Raw genomic sequence first — 20413 nt, forward strand, 5'->3', positions numbered from 1 at the left:
AACTTCCTGCATAATCCTAACCAGGACACTACTCCAGAACCAAAGATTTATCTGCACCTTATAACATTACTTTTTGCGCTAACTGTAACTGTGAATATTTATTTATCTATCGTTTTATATCTAATATCTTTTTTCTCTCTTGTGGCATTTCAAATATATACTTATTGTTTATTATCTTCAGATATTTTATGTACCTGAGTAGTTGTAGCAATTAGAAGAATTTCAGCACATTTTTGTATGTACTTTCTGTAACAATAAACACATCTTTATTTTTACTTTATCAGCATATAATTGAAATATTTAAGGCCAGGTTAACAAATGTTTGACTATCTAGTAAAATCACTGATATGTCCGTTTAACATTTTAACTTCTGGCTGTAAGATATGATCATTTCTGTAAGGAATTCAAGATTCCTTTATTGTCATGTAATAGTACAGAACTTGTAATATTACACAAAATTGCCTTCTGCCTACCATAAGGCAGACAAAGGGTCACCATTAGTATTGCTCGGTCCCCCTTACTGTATAAGCAAAAACTAGTCTCTTCAGAGTCATTGGGTGTCCGTGAATTCACTTTAACGCTCCCACTGCTTCATAGACTCCTGTTTCAACCAACCCAAGCTCTAGATCCAAATCTCTGACATGATCAGGAAGCCTTCAGCACCCAAAACTTGCCCTCATCCTCTCTAAAATCCCGGTTCCAATACCTGGTTCCAATGTGCAGCCTATGTGGGACCCCCACATATAAAATGAAAAACCACCATGGTCACTGTCCTGCAGGTTTGTCTCCACTGGGGAAGGGAGATGACCCAATATTGTGATGTTAATTAGAGAGATCAGGAAATGGAAATGCAATAACATTGGACCTCCATCCTTTTCATTAACTCCCAGTTGTTGAGATTATTTCTAGGTGAGCTCCATCAGCACTCATTCATTATGACATGAGTATCCAGCTGATCAGAGTCAAGAAACCAAAATTTCATGTGGTCAAGAGGGAAGATGCTGTGATTCTTGATACTCAGGAGACCTCTGGCTGAAGGCTTTGAAATCCTTAAGTTTGGTTTTCAAATCCATTAAGGGAGGTCGATCTCCATTTGTTTCAAATACTCTGGAAGCTATAGCAAGTTCAACCCATTCACATCAGGATTTCCCTTTGAAAGAAAATGCAGGTGAAAGGTTTCCTGACCCTGGATGATAAAAATGCCACTGCCCAATACCCTGTCAAGGCTTTTCCACCTCCTTTGTGTCTGACAAGTTTGAATTATTTCAGCTCAATGGAGTTGAAATAGCTGCCAGCACCAATCCCTGAGGCACACCACCAGTCACAGACCTCCAGTCAGAGAGGCATTCTGCTAGACTGCTATTATCTGCCAGAATTTGAGCCGACTCAACCATTCATCTGGGACACTGATGTTGCAACACATGGAAGGTTTGCAAACCTGCAAGTTCCTTCTTGAGAGGGACACACAGAGGGAAGTTCACATGCTCACTAAAGTTAACATACCAATTCACAGTCAAACTCACCTTAAAAGTGTTCATAGCATATACCTCTGATGCTCAGCCATTTTTGTACAAAGATATGAATAACACAATATAAAATGACACAGGAAAGTGGAAAATGGTGGTAAAATATTGAATTATTGAATAATTTGCTTTGAATCGGGGAATAGATTGGTAGCATTTGATACTGATGAACTGAAGGAACTATAGACTCCTTTCAGAAGTCACGTAGGTGCAAAGATCCAATGGAATCAGCCTCTGGAAGCAGTGATGTATTAGACTCAAGCACATTAATTTATAAATGGATTGGTTTTGACATTGGATGAATATGAATATAAAGTATATTTTGGTGCAATCAAATTGTTATTTGGGTTTATATCAATGGAACTGTCAGCGGCAGACTACTTTTTCAGTAAGTATTTAACTAATTATACATGCTCACAGTTGAAAGCGGAGGCCTTACAAACTGAAATCCAGCCAGGTTTAAATTTGACACATTTTAAAAACTAGCAAATTTTTGCTGTCCATTGAGAGTTTGGTCCCTTCGCATTGAATGCTATCATATTCCTGAACGGATCTTTCATTGGTAAAAGATGATGTCTTGCACTGTTTAACTGTACTTTTTAAAACTTTTGCCAAAGTGTAACACCATCTCCCTTGTTTATTCTTGCACTACCAGTTGAACTATGTGTTGGTTGATGGGCCTGGATAGCACGTGAAACATTTTTTTTCACATGTGACAATAAACAATAAACAATTCAATCGTGCAAACATTTTTCAGTCTCTTTCCAACGTGCTCTTTAAACAAGTGTTGAGGTGAGAATGTTGATAAGATTGAGAAGTAAAACATGAGTGTCAGGGACTCTTGAAACCCCGTTCCTTTGGTAACTCTTAACTCCATCATGGTTTGTATTGGGAATTATATTTCTTTTTGGCATTCTCTTAGTTTCTTTTTCTTTTTCATTTTATATTTAAGATAGGGTTGGTGGGTGGGAGTGGGGGGAGAGGGTGGGTGGGAGGAATTTAAGTGTTTTTTGTTTTGTTTTCTTTCTACCACTTTATATTTGTTGTGGTTTTATTGACAATGTATATATGAAGGTGGTTTTTTTTAAATTCTTAAATAAAATGTTCAATAAAAAAGTAAAATACGCAAGTCTGTAGACACGGTGATTGAAGTAAAAACACAACACTGTAAAACTCAGCAGTTCAAACAATGTACTTTATATAGCAAAGATAAAGGTACATAACCAACGTTTTTGGACTTGAGCTCTTCATCAAAGTAAGATTGGCCAATGCCTGTTCTTGTTTGCTCTGCTCAATGAACCAAACAAAAAGAATTGACTTCTTCTGACCACTTCCATCCAGTAAAAACTTCTTTTTCACTTTGTTGAAAGGATGTTCCTGCAGCTACATTGTCCAGAAAATAGCGCCTCCAAAAATCAATCTTTCTTTCCTTCTGGAGTGCCGAATCCCTTACAGATTCTCTTGCAGATATTGTGATGCTTCATTTCTCTCGGTATTCAGTACAAGAAGATTACACTGGCCCTGTGGAATCTGGATCTCTGTACATAACTCAATGTTCTCTGTGTAAGTTTGTTCAAGGTTTTATCATGTTCCTGAAGATGAATTAAATTTAGGAAAGATCTAATGGCCATAGGTAGGGAGAGCACTAGAATCCAAGGTTAAATGAATGGATGAGATTACGGAGCTAAAGGATGGAAGGATATGAACATGATGATTAGAATCTTCTATGTTTGGTCTGCACACTTAACATAGCAGTTAGTGCACACAATTACGCCAGCCACTGGGGTTCAAATCCAACACTGTCTGTAAGGAGTTTGTATGCTCTCCTCCTGTCTGCATACATTTTCTCTGGGTGCTCTGGTTTTCTCCACCCTCCAAAAAATGTATAGGGTTTGTAGTTCAGTTGGTGAATTGGGTGGGGGGGGGGGCACAGTGTTGTGGGCTGGAAGGGCCTGTTACTGTGCTGTACATCTAAATTTTAAATTTAAAGAGTGCCCCAAAGGAATCATGATTTACCAGACTGGACAGATTGTGTCGGTGGCATCAAGTGTGAAAGCCAAAAGGAGGGATAAATCTTTGAACACAGAGAGTGGTGGGAGTGTGACACAAGCCGCCAGCTGAAGTGGTGAATGCGGGCTCAATTTGAACATTTAAGAAGAATTTGGACAGGTACAGGAATGGGAGAGGTATAGAGGGCTATGGACTGGGTGCAGGTCAGTGGGACTAAGCAGAAAAATAGTTTGGCACAGACTACAATGGCGAAAGGACCATTTTCTAGGCTGTAATATTCTATGGTTCTACGTAAACACGTGCTCACAAATCTCCCTTCTGAAGATGGATCTACCCACAGGAGTAGCATCAGGAGCCTTATCGCACTTCTTGTGGAGGTGAAGCCCATTATCTAAAGGAGCAAACTCTCCATTATGCTGCCTAGCACTTGCCACTGCATTCTGGATAGATTTAACATAGCTCTAGGCAATTTTATGCTTCCACTTTCAATCAGCATCCCCTTCCTCTTCACCTATCCAATACTTTCAAACAGGAAAACTGGCCATTCACAACAATTCTAAATTGTTGCCTTCAGAATTAAACCACTCCCACTCTCGCCGCCGAGATTATCAAATGATAGCACCAAACCCTGCCTCACCAAACAACTTTAGAAGAGATAAACATTTTTTTTTTAAACAAACTTTTGGGGAGATGGATTTTAATGCAGATAAGTATGAGATGTTGTAATTTGGAAGGACAAACCAAGGTAGGACATATCTGTACATGGTAAACGGTAGGGCCCACAGAATAGAGGGATCTGGAAAATCAGATACATAATTCCCTGAAAGTGGCATCACCGGTAGATAGGGGTGTCGAGTTTTCCCAAGTAAATGCTAAACCGAGGCTGTTACCGAGGTAACAACACCTAATATTCCGTCTGGGCACTCTCTAAACAGATAGCTCTAACACTGATCTCCAGTTTCTGTTAAACCACTCCACTGAGCCTCTCTCTTTCCCCATCCCCTCTCTCTACTTTCCTCCAACTTCCCCAATCCCTTCCCTCTCAATTCTCAACACTCAATCCTCCACAATATTTTCTTTTGGCACACCATCATTCCACCTCTGGACTTCTATCAGTCCTCAATTCTTTCTTCCATGTCAATCAGACATTTGAAAAGCCTTCTTCATAATTATTTGTAATCCAGAGTAAAGGTACGTCGTCTCATTATGGCTAAAACATGGGTTGACTTTTTTTGCAGTCTGTTAAATGCTGAATGACTTTTGCAGGAGCAGGTGCCAGTCATTTCAATTAACATGTAATGCCTCATTACCCTTGATAAAGTATTTTTGACACTTCAGTTCATCATCAAAGCTGCTTGCAATTTTCTATCATATGCCTCTCTTAGTAATACATTTTATTTCTATTTTTCTCACTTACAATATTCGATTCACCAAGAAACTAATGATGTCAAATAAGGTCAGTATTAATAGATTATTGACCAATGTAACATTTTGAAAAGAGGGTCCGCACAGCTCGTGATGTGTATGGTTTGAGATAAAACAGATAAATGGCAGTTTGGTTAAATACACTGGCATTTACATTAGATTGCATTGTGAATTCCTCTCAAATCCAATTCATTTTCATTTATAATATTAGATATTGAAGAGTCTTTTCGCATTAATACTTTGATGTTTCAGATGGTATCAGTTTTGATTCAAATAACCTTGTCAATATTGTATCTGAATCAACTTTTTACACCATTTAAAACTTCCACAGGGGTGACTCTGAAGGGATTCTCTTTTGCTTCTCTTTCTCTCTCTTTCACTGTAAAGGGCACAGAGCAACACTTATGGTGATTCTTTGTCTGCCAGAAGGCAATTTAGTGCAATAATGCATGCTCTGTACCATTACATGCCAATAAAGGAATCTTCCATCCACCTTAAAACCTGCATTCCACGCCATTTTTCTTTTGCATTGGCATAGTGATTACTTATGGCAGTACGGTTGGCATAGTGGTTACCGCCAGTGATAGGGACCAGACCGGGGTTTGAATCCCGCCCTGTCTGTAAGGAGTTGTTAATTCTCCCAGTATCTGTGTGGGTTTTCTCTGGAGGCTCCGGTTGCCTCCCACCATTCAAAACGTACCAGGGGTGTAGGTTAATGAGATGTAAATTGAGCAGCATGGATTCATGGGCCGAAATGGCCTGTTACTGTGCAGTATGTCTAAATTTAAATAAAAGATGTTAAATTTAATCCCTAACTTGGAATGCTTTTTCAGCCTCAAGAGTGTTGTGTATCAAGTTATTATTTTATATTTTTAGGATCTAGACATTGCCAGGAAGAACCAGCATTTATTACCCCTGAGAAGAGGTGACTTCATAAACTGCTGCCACCTTTCTCATGAGCGTGTTCCCATAGTGTTGTTGGGAAGAGAGCTTCAGGCTTTCGACACAGAGACAATGAAGAAATGAAGGTGTGTTTCTGAGTCAGGATTTGAAAGGAACCTGCAGGTGCTCCCACGCACCTGATGGAGGTTGCAAGTTTGGGAGGTGCTGTCGAGGTAGCAGTGGATATTGTCGATGGGTCGCACTGATAGTGAGAAGAATAACTGCTTAGGATGCTTGATTTGGTCCCAATCAAATGTCAAGCTTCTTTTGAGCAGAATTCATGCTTTTTTTTTTCCCCCACTGGTAATATTTTAAGTTTTGTTCGCAGAAATAAAAACACATCCCTGTAAGGAGTTTGTACGCTCTACCCGTGGCTGCGTGGGTTTCCTACCAGCCTTCAAAACATACAAGGATTGTAGGTCAATTGAGTGGCACGGGCTCGTAGGGCTTTTACAATGCTGCTTGTCTAATTTTTTTATATTTAAAATTTTAAATTAAAAAAAATTAAAGTGGAGAGAGTAGAGAGCTCCAAGTTTCTCAGGGTCCACTTAAGAAGCGACCTATCCTGGACACACATCTCCTCACTTATCATGAATGTGCAACATCGACCGTACATCCTGAGCGAAAGGCCACCATCGCGTTAACCTTCTATCGAGAGAGAGCTGGTCATCTGCATTACAGTGTGGCACAGTTGCTGCAGAGCGTTGGATCGGAGGTCAATGCAACAGGACCATAAGAGCGGCGGAGTGGATCACTGCTGCCTCCCTCCTCACCTCCCCTCCCCAACCCACCCCATCACCCAGAATCGTTGTCTAAAGAGGGCTAGCAAAAATTAGTGAGGACCCCTTTCACCCCGCACTCAGCATCTTCCAGCTCCTCCCGTCGGGAAAGAGATACAGGAGGATCAGAGCCAGCACCACCAGGCTGAGGAACAGCTTCTTCCCACTTGCAGAACTGCTCCCTACAAAGTTTCCGTGGCTACTATTTATTTAACAATATTCATTTATTTTACTAAATGTAAACGTGCACCGGGTTATATATATCGTTTGTATGTGTGTTATGCCTGTATGTGTGTTTGGCATCGTCGGGATGTACTATCGAATTATTAAACTAGAACTTGTAAAAATAAAGTGTCAAGTTATTTTTGTGCAGATGTTTGTTTGGTGATATTGTTAAGGATGAAAACTGTACAGGGGTCTCTATTTACTCTCTCGTGGACTCAAGTCATTAAATGGGAGAATCAGAACGTTACAATGTCAGGACATGTTCGAGGGGCAGTGTTAACTTCTGCTTCTGATTCTCTTCTCAGGCATTGATTTTCTTCAATAAATTGAGAGCAATTTGTTATTTGGGCACAGATTGAAATACTTAAAAGATTGTATAAAGAACCATTCAATTCATGTTGACAGTGAGACCCACCATTTCTTAAAGAGTCAACGTACAAGATATTTTCATACATTTCAAAAGAAACTTGCATTCAGCTTAAATCAAATAAATGAAGTCAAATATTTTTTTCTGTAGTAATAACTGGAAATTAATACTTAATCCTTCTTACCCAAGAGATGTCAGAAATGAGCAGTTCGTATTCAGCAGGAACAAAAATCAATTTATAATAAAATTTTATTCCCAACAGTAACTGTGAAGTGCACAGTGCCCAAAGATTCCTGATCTCTGATGATGTTCTAGCCTGTAACTTGCTGCAGGACACATCCAGCAGTATTACTCTCTGAGGCCTGCTGCTTACGTTGACATGTTTAATTTCAAAGTCAGCGTAAAAAATTGAATGCATTAAATTACGCATTTTTACATAAAGTATTTATAAGCAATAGCTTGCATTGCCATCAACAAACCTTCAGACCAAGAAATATTGATATAAATTGTCGCTACAGACCTGCAATGGAGTAACATTGTTTAGCTAATGCAGCCATTCTCAACCTTATTTTGGCTCTGCTTCCCCCATCCCCACTACTTAGACCCTGCTCAAAGTTTTTGGGTCCCCTTCTGTCTGAAGCAGTCAAGTTTTGGTTTCTTCCGTACTTCTCTCCTACCAACAATATTAAAAAGCATTTTAAAAAGCAAGGTTTAAATACGCTGTGGTCCATGGGATGGCTGAGCTAATGCACCATAAACTTTACCTATTTTTTTGCACATTGTTTGATGGGTCAGAAGTAGTCAATATCAATGTGGAATGAGAAACAAGTGCACTCCTCATGGTATATTTGCATTAACCATTTGCTGAAACATTCCTCTTAAATACTCTCATCCCCCGTCTGAGAAGGAGAAGCAGACAGACGACCCGTGGGGACCATGGCGGCAGACCAGTGAGGAGACTCGGAGGTTGAAAGACCAATGCATGTGGCGGGCTGCTGGCGACTCGAGGGGAGGAACCCACGGAGGCTGTGGACTGCTGGAGACTGCTGTCGGGAGACACGTTGTGGACTTGCTGTGGACTGCTGGAGGCTGGCTCAAAAGTGGCTTAAGGGGCACCAGGTATCGGAACCGGGTTGCAAGGGAGTGCCTAAGGTGCTGAAGGGTTCCTGACCGTATCGGAGGTCAGATTACCAGTGGTTTTGACTGCAGAAATGCTGGAGATGAATCTACAGACACTCAGTGACTCTGGGGTGACTCTTTTTGTTCTCTTTCTCGAACTGTAAGAGGCACCTCAGGCAATTTCTGCCGATGGCGAATCTGTCTGCCTTACAGCAGGAAAAAGCAATTTTGTGTAATATGACACTGGTTTATTACAATGACAATAAATTGAATCTTGAAATAAACAGGATGGTTTAATATTGTATTAAATCGTGTTTGAAAACTGCACTTTAAGCATTTATTGCCAAGTAAAAGCAACTTGTATGTGCTGATCTGTTTAAAAATATTAGAGGGGACTAAACAAAAACTAACATCATTGGATGCTCTTTAATTGTGGTCTCAATTCCAGCTGTAGGAAACTAACTAAATCAGCTTTAACGTTGATGATTCTGGGAATAATATGTCGTGTTGACTCGAGATTGGCCGAAGGGGTACCAGATGTTGGAACTGGGATGCGAGAGGGTGCCGAGGGCATTGAAGGTTTCCTGATCATATCAGAGGTTCGGACCTGGAGCTCAGGCTGATGAAGGTTTGGACGGCACTCTGTATGTCTGCAGGGGCTGTGAAGGTGCTGGAGGCAAATCTATAGTCTGTGTCTCTGAGGGGTCTCTGCTTTGTTTCTCTTTCAGGCAATTCCCGCCAATGGCAAATCTGGCTGCCTTGCGGCAGACAAAAACAAATTCCTTGTCATACTTGCACTGTTTTTATTACATGACAATAAAGGAATCTTGAATGAAGAGATATTATACAAGGATCGTTTGACAGCTCTTGGGAGAATCTCATTGAAACATTTCGAATGTTGAAAGGCATGGACAGAGTAGATGAAAAGAGATTGTGTCCCATGGTGGGAGAGTGGAGGACAAGAGGGCACAACTTTAGGATTGAAAGGTATCCACTTAGAACAGAGATGCGGAGGAATTTCTGTAGCCAGAGGGTGGTAAATCTGTGGAGTTTGTTTCCAAAGGCAGTTGTGGACCCAGGTAATTGGGTGTATTTAAGGCAAAGATTGATAGGTTCTTGATTAGACAAGGCTTCAAAGGTTATGGGGAGGAGTCTGGGAAGTGGGGCGGAGTGGGAAAATGGATCAAGTCATGATTAAATGGGGAAATAGCATATTTCTGCTTCTATGTCCTATAAATCCTCTTATTGAGACGTGTGCTTGAAGACAAAGGAAGTAGAAAATTGAGCAGAGAATAAAATTAACTTTTACTTCAATCATTTCTATTTATCATCACTGCCAATTATCACCTTCACTCCCATTATCTCCAGCAGAAAAGATTATTCTTTCACAGGCACGCTCGGGCTCCTAAGCAGACCCAAAATGTTAGCCAATTGAGAAGCACAATCTAATGAAGGAGCATTTGACAATGCTCGAGTCAATTGAGCTCTCATTGGAATTTATAAACCTGCTTCTCCAACACTGTAGGTTATCTGCTGAGATTTTATTATTGCTCTTTATTGAGATCCTTCACAGAAAAAGATGTACAGAGATTCCGTTCCAGTAAACACATAATTCAGATTTATTGTCAGAGTACATATCTGACATGACATACATTCCTGAGCAGAATAGCGCAAAGAAGCTACACACAGCATATACACGTAAACAAACTGTGTAATACAGAAATAACAAAAATCAATAAAGTGCAAAAGTAAGAGTCCTTGGACAAGGCCCTGATTGAGTTTGTCGTTGAGGAGTCTGATGGTGGAGGGGGAGCAACTCATTCCTGAACCTGGTGGTACGAGTCTTGTGCCACCTACACCTCTTTCCTGATGGCAGTAGCGAGGACAGAACAAATCCAGGGTTGATGATTGCTGCTCCTCTCCGATGGTAGCGTTCCCTGTCGATGTTTTTGACAGTGGGGAGGAGTTTGCCTGTGATGTCCTGCGCTGAGTTCTTTACCTTTTGCAGGACTTTACACTGAGGGGTCAGCACACTTTCCACCACACACATGCAAAAATTTGCCAGGATTTCCAATGTCATTCCAAACCTCCGCCAATATTAGCATAGTATAAATATTACTGGATTAGTAATTAGGAGGTCTGAACTCACTGCAGCTGGTGAGATACAATTTTGTTTGAAACCGATGGAAAGAGTTAAGAGCTTAACGTTCCTGTTTGTCAACATCTCTGAGGATCTGCCCTGGAGCCTCCATGTTTTTTTTAATTTTTTTATTTTTCACACTATGAACCATACTGACCAAAATACACACAAACATTTCCCTCTTGAATATACACAGTATCATTTCCTCCCTTCCCTCCCTCCTTCACCCCCACTCCCCACCCATTCAACGTTCAACGTATATGATACATTAAACCCATTAAACAATGTCATCACACAATGAAAATAAACAAGAAATTTGTGTCATCTACTTTTACACTGGGTCAGTTCATTTCGTCTTCTTCTTCTGTCATTTTAGGTGGTGGAGGTCTGCAGTAGGACTTCTCTGTTGTGTTCCATGTACAGTTCCCAAATTTGTTCGAATACAGTGGCGTTATTTCTTAAATTATATGTTATTTTTTCCAATGGAATACATTTATTCATTTCTATGTACTATTATTGTATTCTCAGGTTATCTTCTAATTTCCAGGTTGATGTAATATATTTTTTTGCTACAGCTAAGGATATCATAATAAATCTTTTTTGTGCTCCATCCAAATCGAGTCCAAGTTCTTTACTTCTTATATTACTTAGAAGAAAGATCTCTGGATTTTTTGGTATGTGGCTTTTTGTGATTTTATTTAATACCTGATTTTGATCTTCCCAAAACTTTTCCACTTTCTCACATGCCCAAATTGCATGTACTGTTGTTCCCATTTCCTTCATGTTGATGCAATCATGAAGAAGTCTCGCCAGCCTCTATACTTCATGAGGAGTTTGAGGAGATTTGATACATCATCAGAAACTATGGAAAACTTCTACAGGTGTACTGTGGAGAGCATTCTGACTGGTTGCATCGCTGCCTGGTATGGAGATGCCAATGCACAGGACAAGAAAAAAATCACAGGGAGTTGTGAACTCGGCCAGTGCCATCACGGGCATCAGTGTCCACTCTATTGAGGACATCTACAAGTGCCGGTGTCTTAAGAACGCAGCCTCTATCCTCAAGGACCTCCAACGTCCAGGCCATGCCCTCTTCACACTGCTACCATCAGGAAGAAGGTACAGGAGCGTGGAATTCTGCCATCAGATTTCTGAATGGACAATGAACATCATTTTCTCTTAATTTTCCACTAATTAATTTATTTTTCAAATGTTACTGTAATACTGCCACAGAACAATGAATTTAGTGACATGTTCATGGCATATTGAGCTATTTGGGTAAAAGTCACCCTGAAACTGTTGGAGTGTGGAGTGTTGGAGTGTGGTAGAAATACAAATTGTCCACTCGTGTCATTTAATGAAGGAGATCTTTGTCTTTATCTGGACTGTTCTAATTGTAAATGCAACCACGCATCAATGTGATTGAATCTTAACTGCCTGCTGTACCATTAAGTTGTATCCCGAGTCAATCCTTGGGGAGAGCAATAAATGCTGGTCTTGACAATGAGCCCATAGTTGAAGAATAAACAGAAAATGATTTGGTTTGGGATGAGCAGGATATTGAATTTATCTGAATGCTCTTTTCAAATATTGTGTGCAAAATGGCCATACATTTCTCCAAGGATTGTTGCTGATTCAATGTCCTTGAGATCATTGTAGATTACAGCCGGATCCCCCCCCCCCCCTCCAAAAAACGTGCAACATTGCATCCCTCTCCAGTTACGGAGTTACAAAAAATAAATTGGATTGTGTGGGCTCATGAAAGCAGCCAGCACCTTGAAGGGCTCCCATCATCCTTACCACACCCAATTACTTTCAGGCAGAAGGTACAGAAGCCTAAGATCCAGCACATCTAGGTTTAAGAACCAGTTTTTTTTTCCCAACCGCTATCACATTTTGAGTCTCCCTGTACTACTCTGTCCAGAACATGACTCCGGGTGACTCCACTGTTGTACCATGACACTGTGAATATTTATCTCTCCTTTGATATTTATCATTTTTCCCCCACTCATGGTGCATTATTTGAGGGTGTGCTTTGTATGTACCTCCATCGTCTTGATGAAGAGTGCTGACCTGAAACACTCTTTTTCTCCCACTGATGAGGCTCAACTTGCTGATTTCCTCCAGCCAAAACTTTTTTTCTCCAGATTCCAGCATCTGCAATTTTCCATGTGTCTACAGGTTAAAATTGTAGCAGATCCACTCTTACCGCATAAAAGTTTACTTAGAACTTAATTTTTGAATGGTTTAAATTATCTCATCACGTTGCATCAAGATTCCCAAAGTGCTTCATATAGAAGTGAAGTTCCCTGATAGGATGCTTTCAGTGGTGCTCCTGTAGAAGTTGCAAAATGCAGGCAGGTGCCCAAACTCCGCATATTCTGCACAATCTAAGCCCCTGGAATAAAGAGAGTGCCAATCGATATTCGGGGAGCTAAAATCACTCATTACATTAACTGGTCAAGGCATTAGTGAGGCCAAATTAGGAATATTGTGTGCAATTCTGGCCCATAAATTATAGGAAGGATATCAGTAAGGTAGAGAAGATTTGTCTGGATTACAGAATCTAGAATACAAAGAAAGATTGAGTAGACTGGGTCTTTATTCATTGGAGCGTAGAAGGTTGAGGGGCAATTTGATAGAGGTATATACAATTATGAGGGGGATAGAGAAGATGTGAATAGGCTCTTCCCCTTGAGGGTAGGTGAGATTGGATCGAGGGGTCATAATTTAAGGGTTGGGGGAAAAACTTTAGAAGTAATGTAAGAGGAAGCTTCTTCACTCAGAGAGTGGTGGCTGAGTGGTGGCAGCAGGGTCATTGAAGAGAAGGTTGGATGAGGGCATGGATGTGAGGGGATTAGAGGGTTATGGACAGGGAGCAGGTAGGTGGGACTAGTGGAGATCACTTAAATCGGTGCGGACTAGAGGGGCCAAGATGGCCTGTTTCCGTACTGTAATTGTTATATGCTTATATGTTATATGAAGGGCTCAAGCCAGAAATCTTGGTTACGTACCTTATTTTTTGCTATATAAAGTACAGTATTTAATCTGCCAAGTTTCTCCAGCATTGTCTTTTTACATACCCAACATTTCAGGCTTGAGCCCTTCCTCATGGCATGAGAAAAATGTTGGCAGGCACCTGAGGTTCAGGCACCTGTCTACATTTTGTTCATACCTTGCTAAAGGGCTCAAGCCCGAAATGTTGGTTATGCATCTTTATTTCTATGGTATAAAGTAAGCTGTTGGTTTGTCCAGCATTGTGTATTTACTTCAATCACGTTGTCTGCAGACTTTTTAATGTTTTATTTTCTCTCAAACTGCCAACTGAGCTCACATTTTGTTTTAATTCTGTTGAGTTACATCTTTCTCTGGGGTAACAAAAAGCAACACTTGCAAGTAGAACTCAAGAGTCTGCAGACGCTGTGTTTGAAGAATGCTGGAGAAACTCAGCATGCTTTATAGAGCAAAATTAAAGCTGTATAACCAAAGTTTTGGGCTTGAACTCTTCATCATGGAAGAGTTGGTTATGTATCTTAATCTTTGCTATATACGGTACACTGTTTGATTCTTTTTCCTCCAATTTTGTGTTTTCACCTGCAAAAATGCAGCAGGCTTTCACTATTGCAATGTCACCCGAGATTTTGAGCTTAAGTCTCTGGTGTGCGACTTGAACCTCAAAGCTTTTGGTCTAATCAAATTCCCTTAAACTTGAGATGACTTTCTCTCTCAGGTAATATCCTCACCAATACGACAAGAAACATTTGGCATTTCAATACTGATGTGTAATATATTGTTAGGGAGTCGAGAGGACCCCAAAAACCAGCAGCGATAGAAATGCACCACAACACAGGGTAACTTAAACAAAATTACTTTTTAATTATGTTTGAACAAGAAAACAGAATTAAACTCTAACTTATTACTTAACCTTCTTACTTAACCTATTTAACTACTTAATATTCCCCCCCCCCCCCAATACTGAGCGCGGGTGTGTGTAACGTATATTTAAGATTAGAAAAGTTCTTTGTGATCATAGTCCAATCTCACTAGTTGCAGGCAATTCTTGTACTGTGCACAGAAGTTAGCATTAACAAAGTTCACCAGTCTTTGGTGCCTAACAGGCAAATGGTTACACTCAGGAGGGTTCTTGCTGGTTTTCAGAGATTCTTTTTCCAGGACATCCACAACTAATTATTTCTCAATCAGTCTTGCTGACGAAACTTGCCCTCTTCAGGATTCTCCAGATGATCCTCTTTCTTTCAGGTCACCTTTCAGACCGCCAATCTCCTCCTTTGACCAGACAGCCTTCCAAAGTTTGCTAGCTTGTCCTTCTGGAACTGATTTCTGTCTCCTCTCTCTCTCTGTTTCACACCCTCCCTCTCTGAGAGCAGAACTCTTCTCCTCCACCTGCAAAGATCACATGTTCTCCCAGGCAAGCTGCTGCCGATACTTTGTTACCTCCTGCAAAAAGTACTCTGCAAAAGTCCTGCAAATATTCTCTGTTTTAAAATGTGTGTGTTCAAGCTGCTCTAACAATTCCTCCCAAACCATCTCTAAATACGTAAAATACAACGCTGGAGAAACTCAGCAGATCAAACAGTGTACTTTATATAGCAAAGGTAAAGATACATCACCAATATTTTGGGCATCAAGGCATGAACAAATTGGAGACAGGCATTTGAATAAAAGGTAGTGGGAGTGGGGGTGGGGGTGGGGGTGGGGGGGAGCCAGGTGAGGAGTACAGGCAACAAGGCAAGAGGTAATAGGTGGATAAAGGGAGGGGATAGCTCTATGAATGGAGAGGGAAGGGGTTGAGAGTTGGCAGAAGGAGGCAAAGGGCTGTGGAGAACGGCAAGTGGTCTACATAAACAGAAGAATTCTGTTGGAGAATGCCCAGAGGAATAATAGTTGTTGCTCCTTCAATTTATGGGAGATCCTGGTTTGGCAGTGCATGAGGCCTTGGACAGACAGGTCGGTGAGGGAATGGAGCAGAGAATTGAAATGGGTTGCCACTGAGAGAGCCCTGTCACGAGCTCAGCGAAGTGATCTCCCAGTCTGCGTCCAGCCTCTCCGATGTTGGGAGAGATGCACCAGATGCGGTAGATGACTCCCGCCGATTCACAAGTAAAGTGTTGCTTCACTTAGAAGGACAGTTAAGGGCCCCAAAAGGTGGTGAGGGATGGGGTGTGGGCAACAGTCTGGCACGTCCTGTTTCACTGTCACTGTAATATATTGTGGTGGTACACCACCGGCCTACTGCAGGGGGAAACCTCTACCTTCAGGGGTGTAAGGGGACAGGACAACACCTGGCTGGCTGCCAACCAGTCAGCCTGAAATGATCAAGCCCCACCCAGTCAGGTGTCAATCACCCTCCGGGCTATAAGCCTGCGCCGGCCTCCCGAGGCCTCACAGAGTTGCTGCAGCCACAGCCAGCCTGGCTCTGTGGAAGTCTTTGTGGATTAAAGCCTGTTGTTCAGTTTTTACCTTGTGTGTGTCTGATTCTGTCTAACAGCGCAGCACATATATTTAACCCCAAGTAATACATTCCCTCATCAGTGGCTGCCTGTAACAGTTGATGACTTATAAGGAAATAATCACAGGCAATGTTACCATTTACCACATTTTAAAAATAGAAGAGTTTGATTCAATGATATTAATTCTTTTGAATACTGACCCCTATATTTAAGAAATGTTCAATGTTTAGTATTACAAATTTATTGAATTTTTAAGGACAAACATTAAAATGAAAACCACTGGCATCCCGGTTAATTGGCAGTGTCCCGGGATAGGAAGCCCTTTGTCCCATTTCCACTGGGCCACCCTTAACTGGGCCACAACTCATCCCCAGGGATCGGAGTGTTCTACCTTCAACTGGAAACAGGTGACTTTCTGCTGTCCCTTTTCCACTGGCTTTAGCAGCAAATGCTGGGGTTACGAGATGGTTAATCCCTGGCATGAAATGATGTCATTTGACACCAGCATCCTGAAAGTTTTCTTTTTCCGCTGGACCCTGTCCCAGTTCATTCTTCGGGCAAGGTGCCAGTGGAAAACGATGTTTCCAACCAGCACTCTCCTATTTTTATTGGTTTTGAAAGGCAAGCAAATCACATTGAGATGTAGGGAAACCTGTGTGTATTTGTTAAGATCGATCATATCCAGAGTTGAGGTGCAATATAAATTTCTGCTTATAGACTAACCTGTCATTTCTTTGCAAGAATTTCCCTATCCCTGGGTCGGAACGGACTCCTATGATGTGGTTTTGCCATTCTGAAATACCCTTGAAATGTCTGCAGATAACCAGAACATACAATTAAGGCATTAGATTCATACAGCAACGACTTCCAGTGAGGTAGGTGGAATAGATGCATCGCTGTGCCCGTGAAAGGGTTAAAGTCAAATGAAAAGTTAAAAAACGTATGAAACCATATGGAACCTGCATCCCCCAAGAGTACAGCTGGAATGCAATAGCAGAAAATAGCACTCTTATTGACAAGTAGCCGATGCCTGTGGTGTGCAGGCAATCAGAATTCTCTTCAGAGTGGAGTTCTTCAACAATCACATCTACAATTACCAAATGTATCAATAAATCTGATAGTTCTTTTCTTTTTGAAAGAAAGCGTTACTGGAGTTTAGCAGAGACAAGCCAGGTTGATGTTTGACCATTTGGTTATTAGGAAAACCTTGGTTCTGTTTACTCGAAGCTTATTAGACCTCATTGAACACCTATAAAAGCACTTGATCAATATTACTGGGAGTGATGGAGATTTGGCTGGTCAGTTTCGCCCATGTAGCAGAATTGATCAGAAGCAACTGTAATCTAAAAATCATCTCTGCAGCCCACTGGTTGCCTGGCAACAGCAGCTCTTTGGGCAGTGATAGTTTCTGAATAGAGTTTCTTCTGTGCCTCTGTGGTCAGTTGGTCACTGAGCTGTAATCTTTGCATGCGCAGAACCACAAGCTCTCCCTGCCTGCACCTCCCCCCTCAGGAAAAAAAAATCAATCCAATCTAGCAAAAACACAAGGTATTCTTTTAAATCTTCAGGACTTACTCAGTTTGTCTCTCCTGCATGTGATAAAATGGAATTTTTAAAGATTGATGTCAAAGTACATTCTTAGGGGGGTCTTTCAATTCTTTAAACGCCCGTATTTCTTTCCAGATTTCTGCCATTTTTGTAACTTCTTTTGTTGCGAGAGATGAAGGACTGCTCACAAATACTTTCTATTTGATTGTTTTCTATATTACACAGGGTGGCACGGTTAGCGCAACACTGTTACAGCGCCAGCGATAGGGACCAGGGTTTGAATCCCACGCTGTCTTTAAAGAGTTGTACATTCCGTATCTGCCCCGGTTTCCTCTCGCCATTCAGAAACTTACTGGGTTTTGTAGGTCAGTTAGGTGTAATTGGGCGACACGGACCTGTGGGCCAAAGGGGCCTATTATCGTGTTATATGCCTAGATTTTGTTTAAATTAATTAAAATTAGTCCGCCGAACATCAGACAGTACAGCACAGGAATGGACCCATTGGCTCTTGATTTCTGTGCTGAACATGATGTCCAATTTAAACTAAAACTCTGCTACTGAAAGTAAGAATGTTGGTGCATCTGAACATTGTACCGTTAAACCCCTGGTATCTAGAACCAATGGGGATTGCTGATAAGTGAATTTTCCGGTTGCTTGAGATTGTGTGCTGCTTGGATTGGCGAACTCACAGCAAGGTGCACCCATTTTAAACTTCTGTATTTTGTACCTATTCATTTTCTGTGATGCTTTTTGCCAGTTGCTTGAATTCCAGATAACAGGGTTTTTTCTGTGCTTACGTATATGACAAAAACTCTCATCAGCCATCATATTCATACATTAATCAAGAGACCTTCTAAGTGCTACTGTTGTATCTGCTTCCACCACTTCTGGCGGCCTGTTCCAGGCACCCACCAGCATCTACCTTAAAAAAAAATCTTACCTCGCACATCTCCCTTAAACTTTCCCCTCTCTCCTTAAATGCATGTCCTCTAGTATGTAACACCTTTTTTCCCTGGAAGTAAAGATGAATATGGACTGGACTTCAATGCTTGCTTCTGAATACAATACACTCACACCATTCCACGTCTCACCTTCCCCACTGTTCCAAGCCTTAACACATTCATAACAGATTCAAGTAAGCTAACCCATGAAGATCAAATGTAAGCATTACTCCATTCTTCTCAACAGACCATGAAGCAGCTGGTCAGCATATTTTCCGCCACACAACTGTAGAAATTTGCCAGGGTTTCCGATGTCATACCAAACCTCGGCAAACTCTTGAGGAAGTAGAAGCGCAGACGTGCTTTCTTCATTTCATCATTTGTGTTGGGTCCAGGAAAGCTCCTCGGAGATAATGATTCCAAAGAATTTAAATTTGATCACCCTCCACACCTCTGATTTCCCCCAATGAACACTGAATCGTACATCTCTGGTCTTCCCTTCCTGGAGTAAAACAATCAGCTGCATGGATTTGGTGACATTGAGTGCAAGGTTGTCATTGGGGCACCGTTCAGCCAGGTTTTTAATCTCCCTCCTGTATGCTGATTCATCACCATTTTTATACAACCAACAGAAAATGCAACAAATATTTAGTAGAAATTAATATTTTGATTCAAGATCTCCTCACAAAGAAAAGTAGGGTCTTGGTAAAAACTGAGACGAGATGTGCGAATACAACTATGTAATAATGTAAAGCAGTTGCAAACAAGTCAGTAGTTCCTTCAATATCCCCAACAATTTTGCTTTTCGTCAAAAGAAACAATACTCAGGAGGGATATTCACAATACTCACCGGCTCACGGGAACCAGTTATCGGAGCAGACGTTCAAGAGGGCGCCGAGGCAGCTGAGGGCAAGAAAGGTTCCCGAGGGGCCTTGGGAACTGAAGGCTTCCTCGCGGTGTCCGAGGTTTGGATCTGGAGCTTGGCTTGCCAATGAATCGAAAAGGAGCCTGTGCGGCTGCAGAGGCCATGGGAGCTCTGGAGGCAAATCCATGCACATTGTGATTCTGAAGGCACTCACTTTTGCTTCTATTTTTAGGGGCACTAGGCAATGTTCACAGCCAATCTTTGTTTGCCTTACAGCAGACAAAAGTTAAAAGTATGTCATGCATGGTACATTTTTAATGTATAATTACGAGACAATAAAAGGGACCTTAAACCTTGGTTGTTGAATGGCCTGTGGTTCACTCGTACCTGTTTTACACAACAGAAAATTAGCATTCCCCTCAACCACCAACATGTCTTTTGACACCATAATTCTTTCTGCAATTTATTTTATTTTATGGATTTATTTTCATACCAGTTGTTTAAATAAATGCAAATACACAGTGCTTAACGGGTATTATAGATTTTTTTCTCTATATATGTAATGCAAACCTTTTAATTTATTTCTTGCTTTCATTTATTTCTACCATTTTGTGTGCATTTCATCATTAAAGAATAAGGAGTTGCTCCTTTTGTATCTGGAAAGTTCCATTCTGTTGTTAGCTGCACTCAGTCGCAAGTACTTGGGCCACTGTTCTACAAAGGCCATGGGTTCAAGCACCCACTCCGGTAAACAAGCACTTCACCTCAGGGTGGTCCCAGCCGCTGCGAGTGAGAGGGCCTCATGAGGGAAAGGGCAGATGTCATTAAGTTCAAGGACTTTGTGTTCTTGGTTCTTGATCACCCAAAATATTCTGGATGGATTGAGGGGGAGGGGTGGAAGGGGGACTTAAGGAGGAGATTTTTGAAGAAGAGCTGTCTTAAATGTAATTGGTCTTGTTGTGTGAGGATGTTCGGGTGATGATTAATTGGATGGGGGAAGAATGAATCGGTATACACATCTGTCTTGGAAGATGGCACTACAAATTGGGTTGCGTGCC

The 20413-nt window shown here is 41.3% G+C and overlaps 1 long non-coding RNA gene across 2 annotated transcripts in view; it reads left to right on the plus strand.

Moving 5' to 3' along the window:
- The window catches only part of LOC138756533 (uncharacterized), a 47759-nt gene that overhangs the window by 6922 nt on the left and 20424 nt on the right, over window positions 1–20413 (plus strand). The window contains exon 2 of one of the 2 annotated variants that reach the window (XR_011353136.1): window positions 16743–16876. The exons of the other annotated variant lie outside the window; for it this stretch is intronic. This is a non-coding gene — a long non-coding RNA (uncharacterized lncRNA). The remainder of the gene's footprint in view (window positions 1–16742; window positions 16877–20413) is intronic. 2 annotated transcript variants of the gene reach the window in all.

This window comes from Narcine bancroftii, chromosome 3 (genome assembly GCF_036971445.1).
Source record: "Narcine bancroftii isolate sNarBan1 chromosome 3, sNarBan1.hap1, whole genome shotgun sequence".
NCBI classification, from domain to species: Eukaryota; Metazoa; Chordata; class Chondrichthyes; order Torpediniformes; family Narcinidae; genus Narcine; species Narcine bancroftii.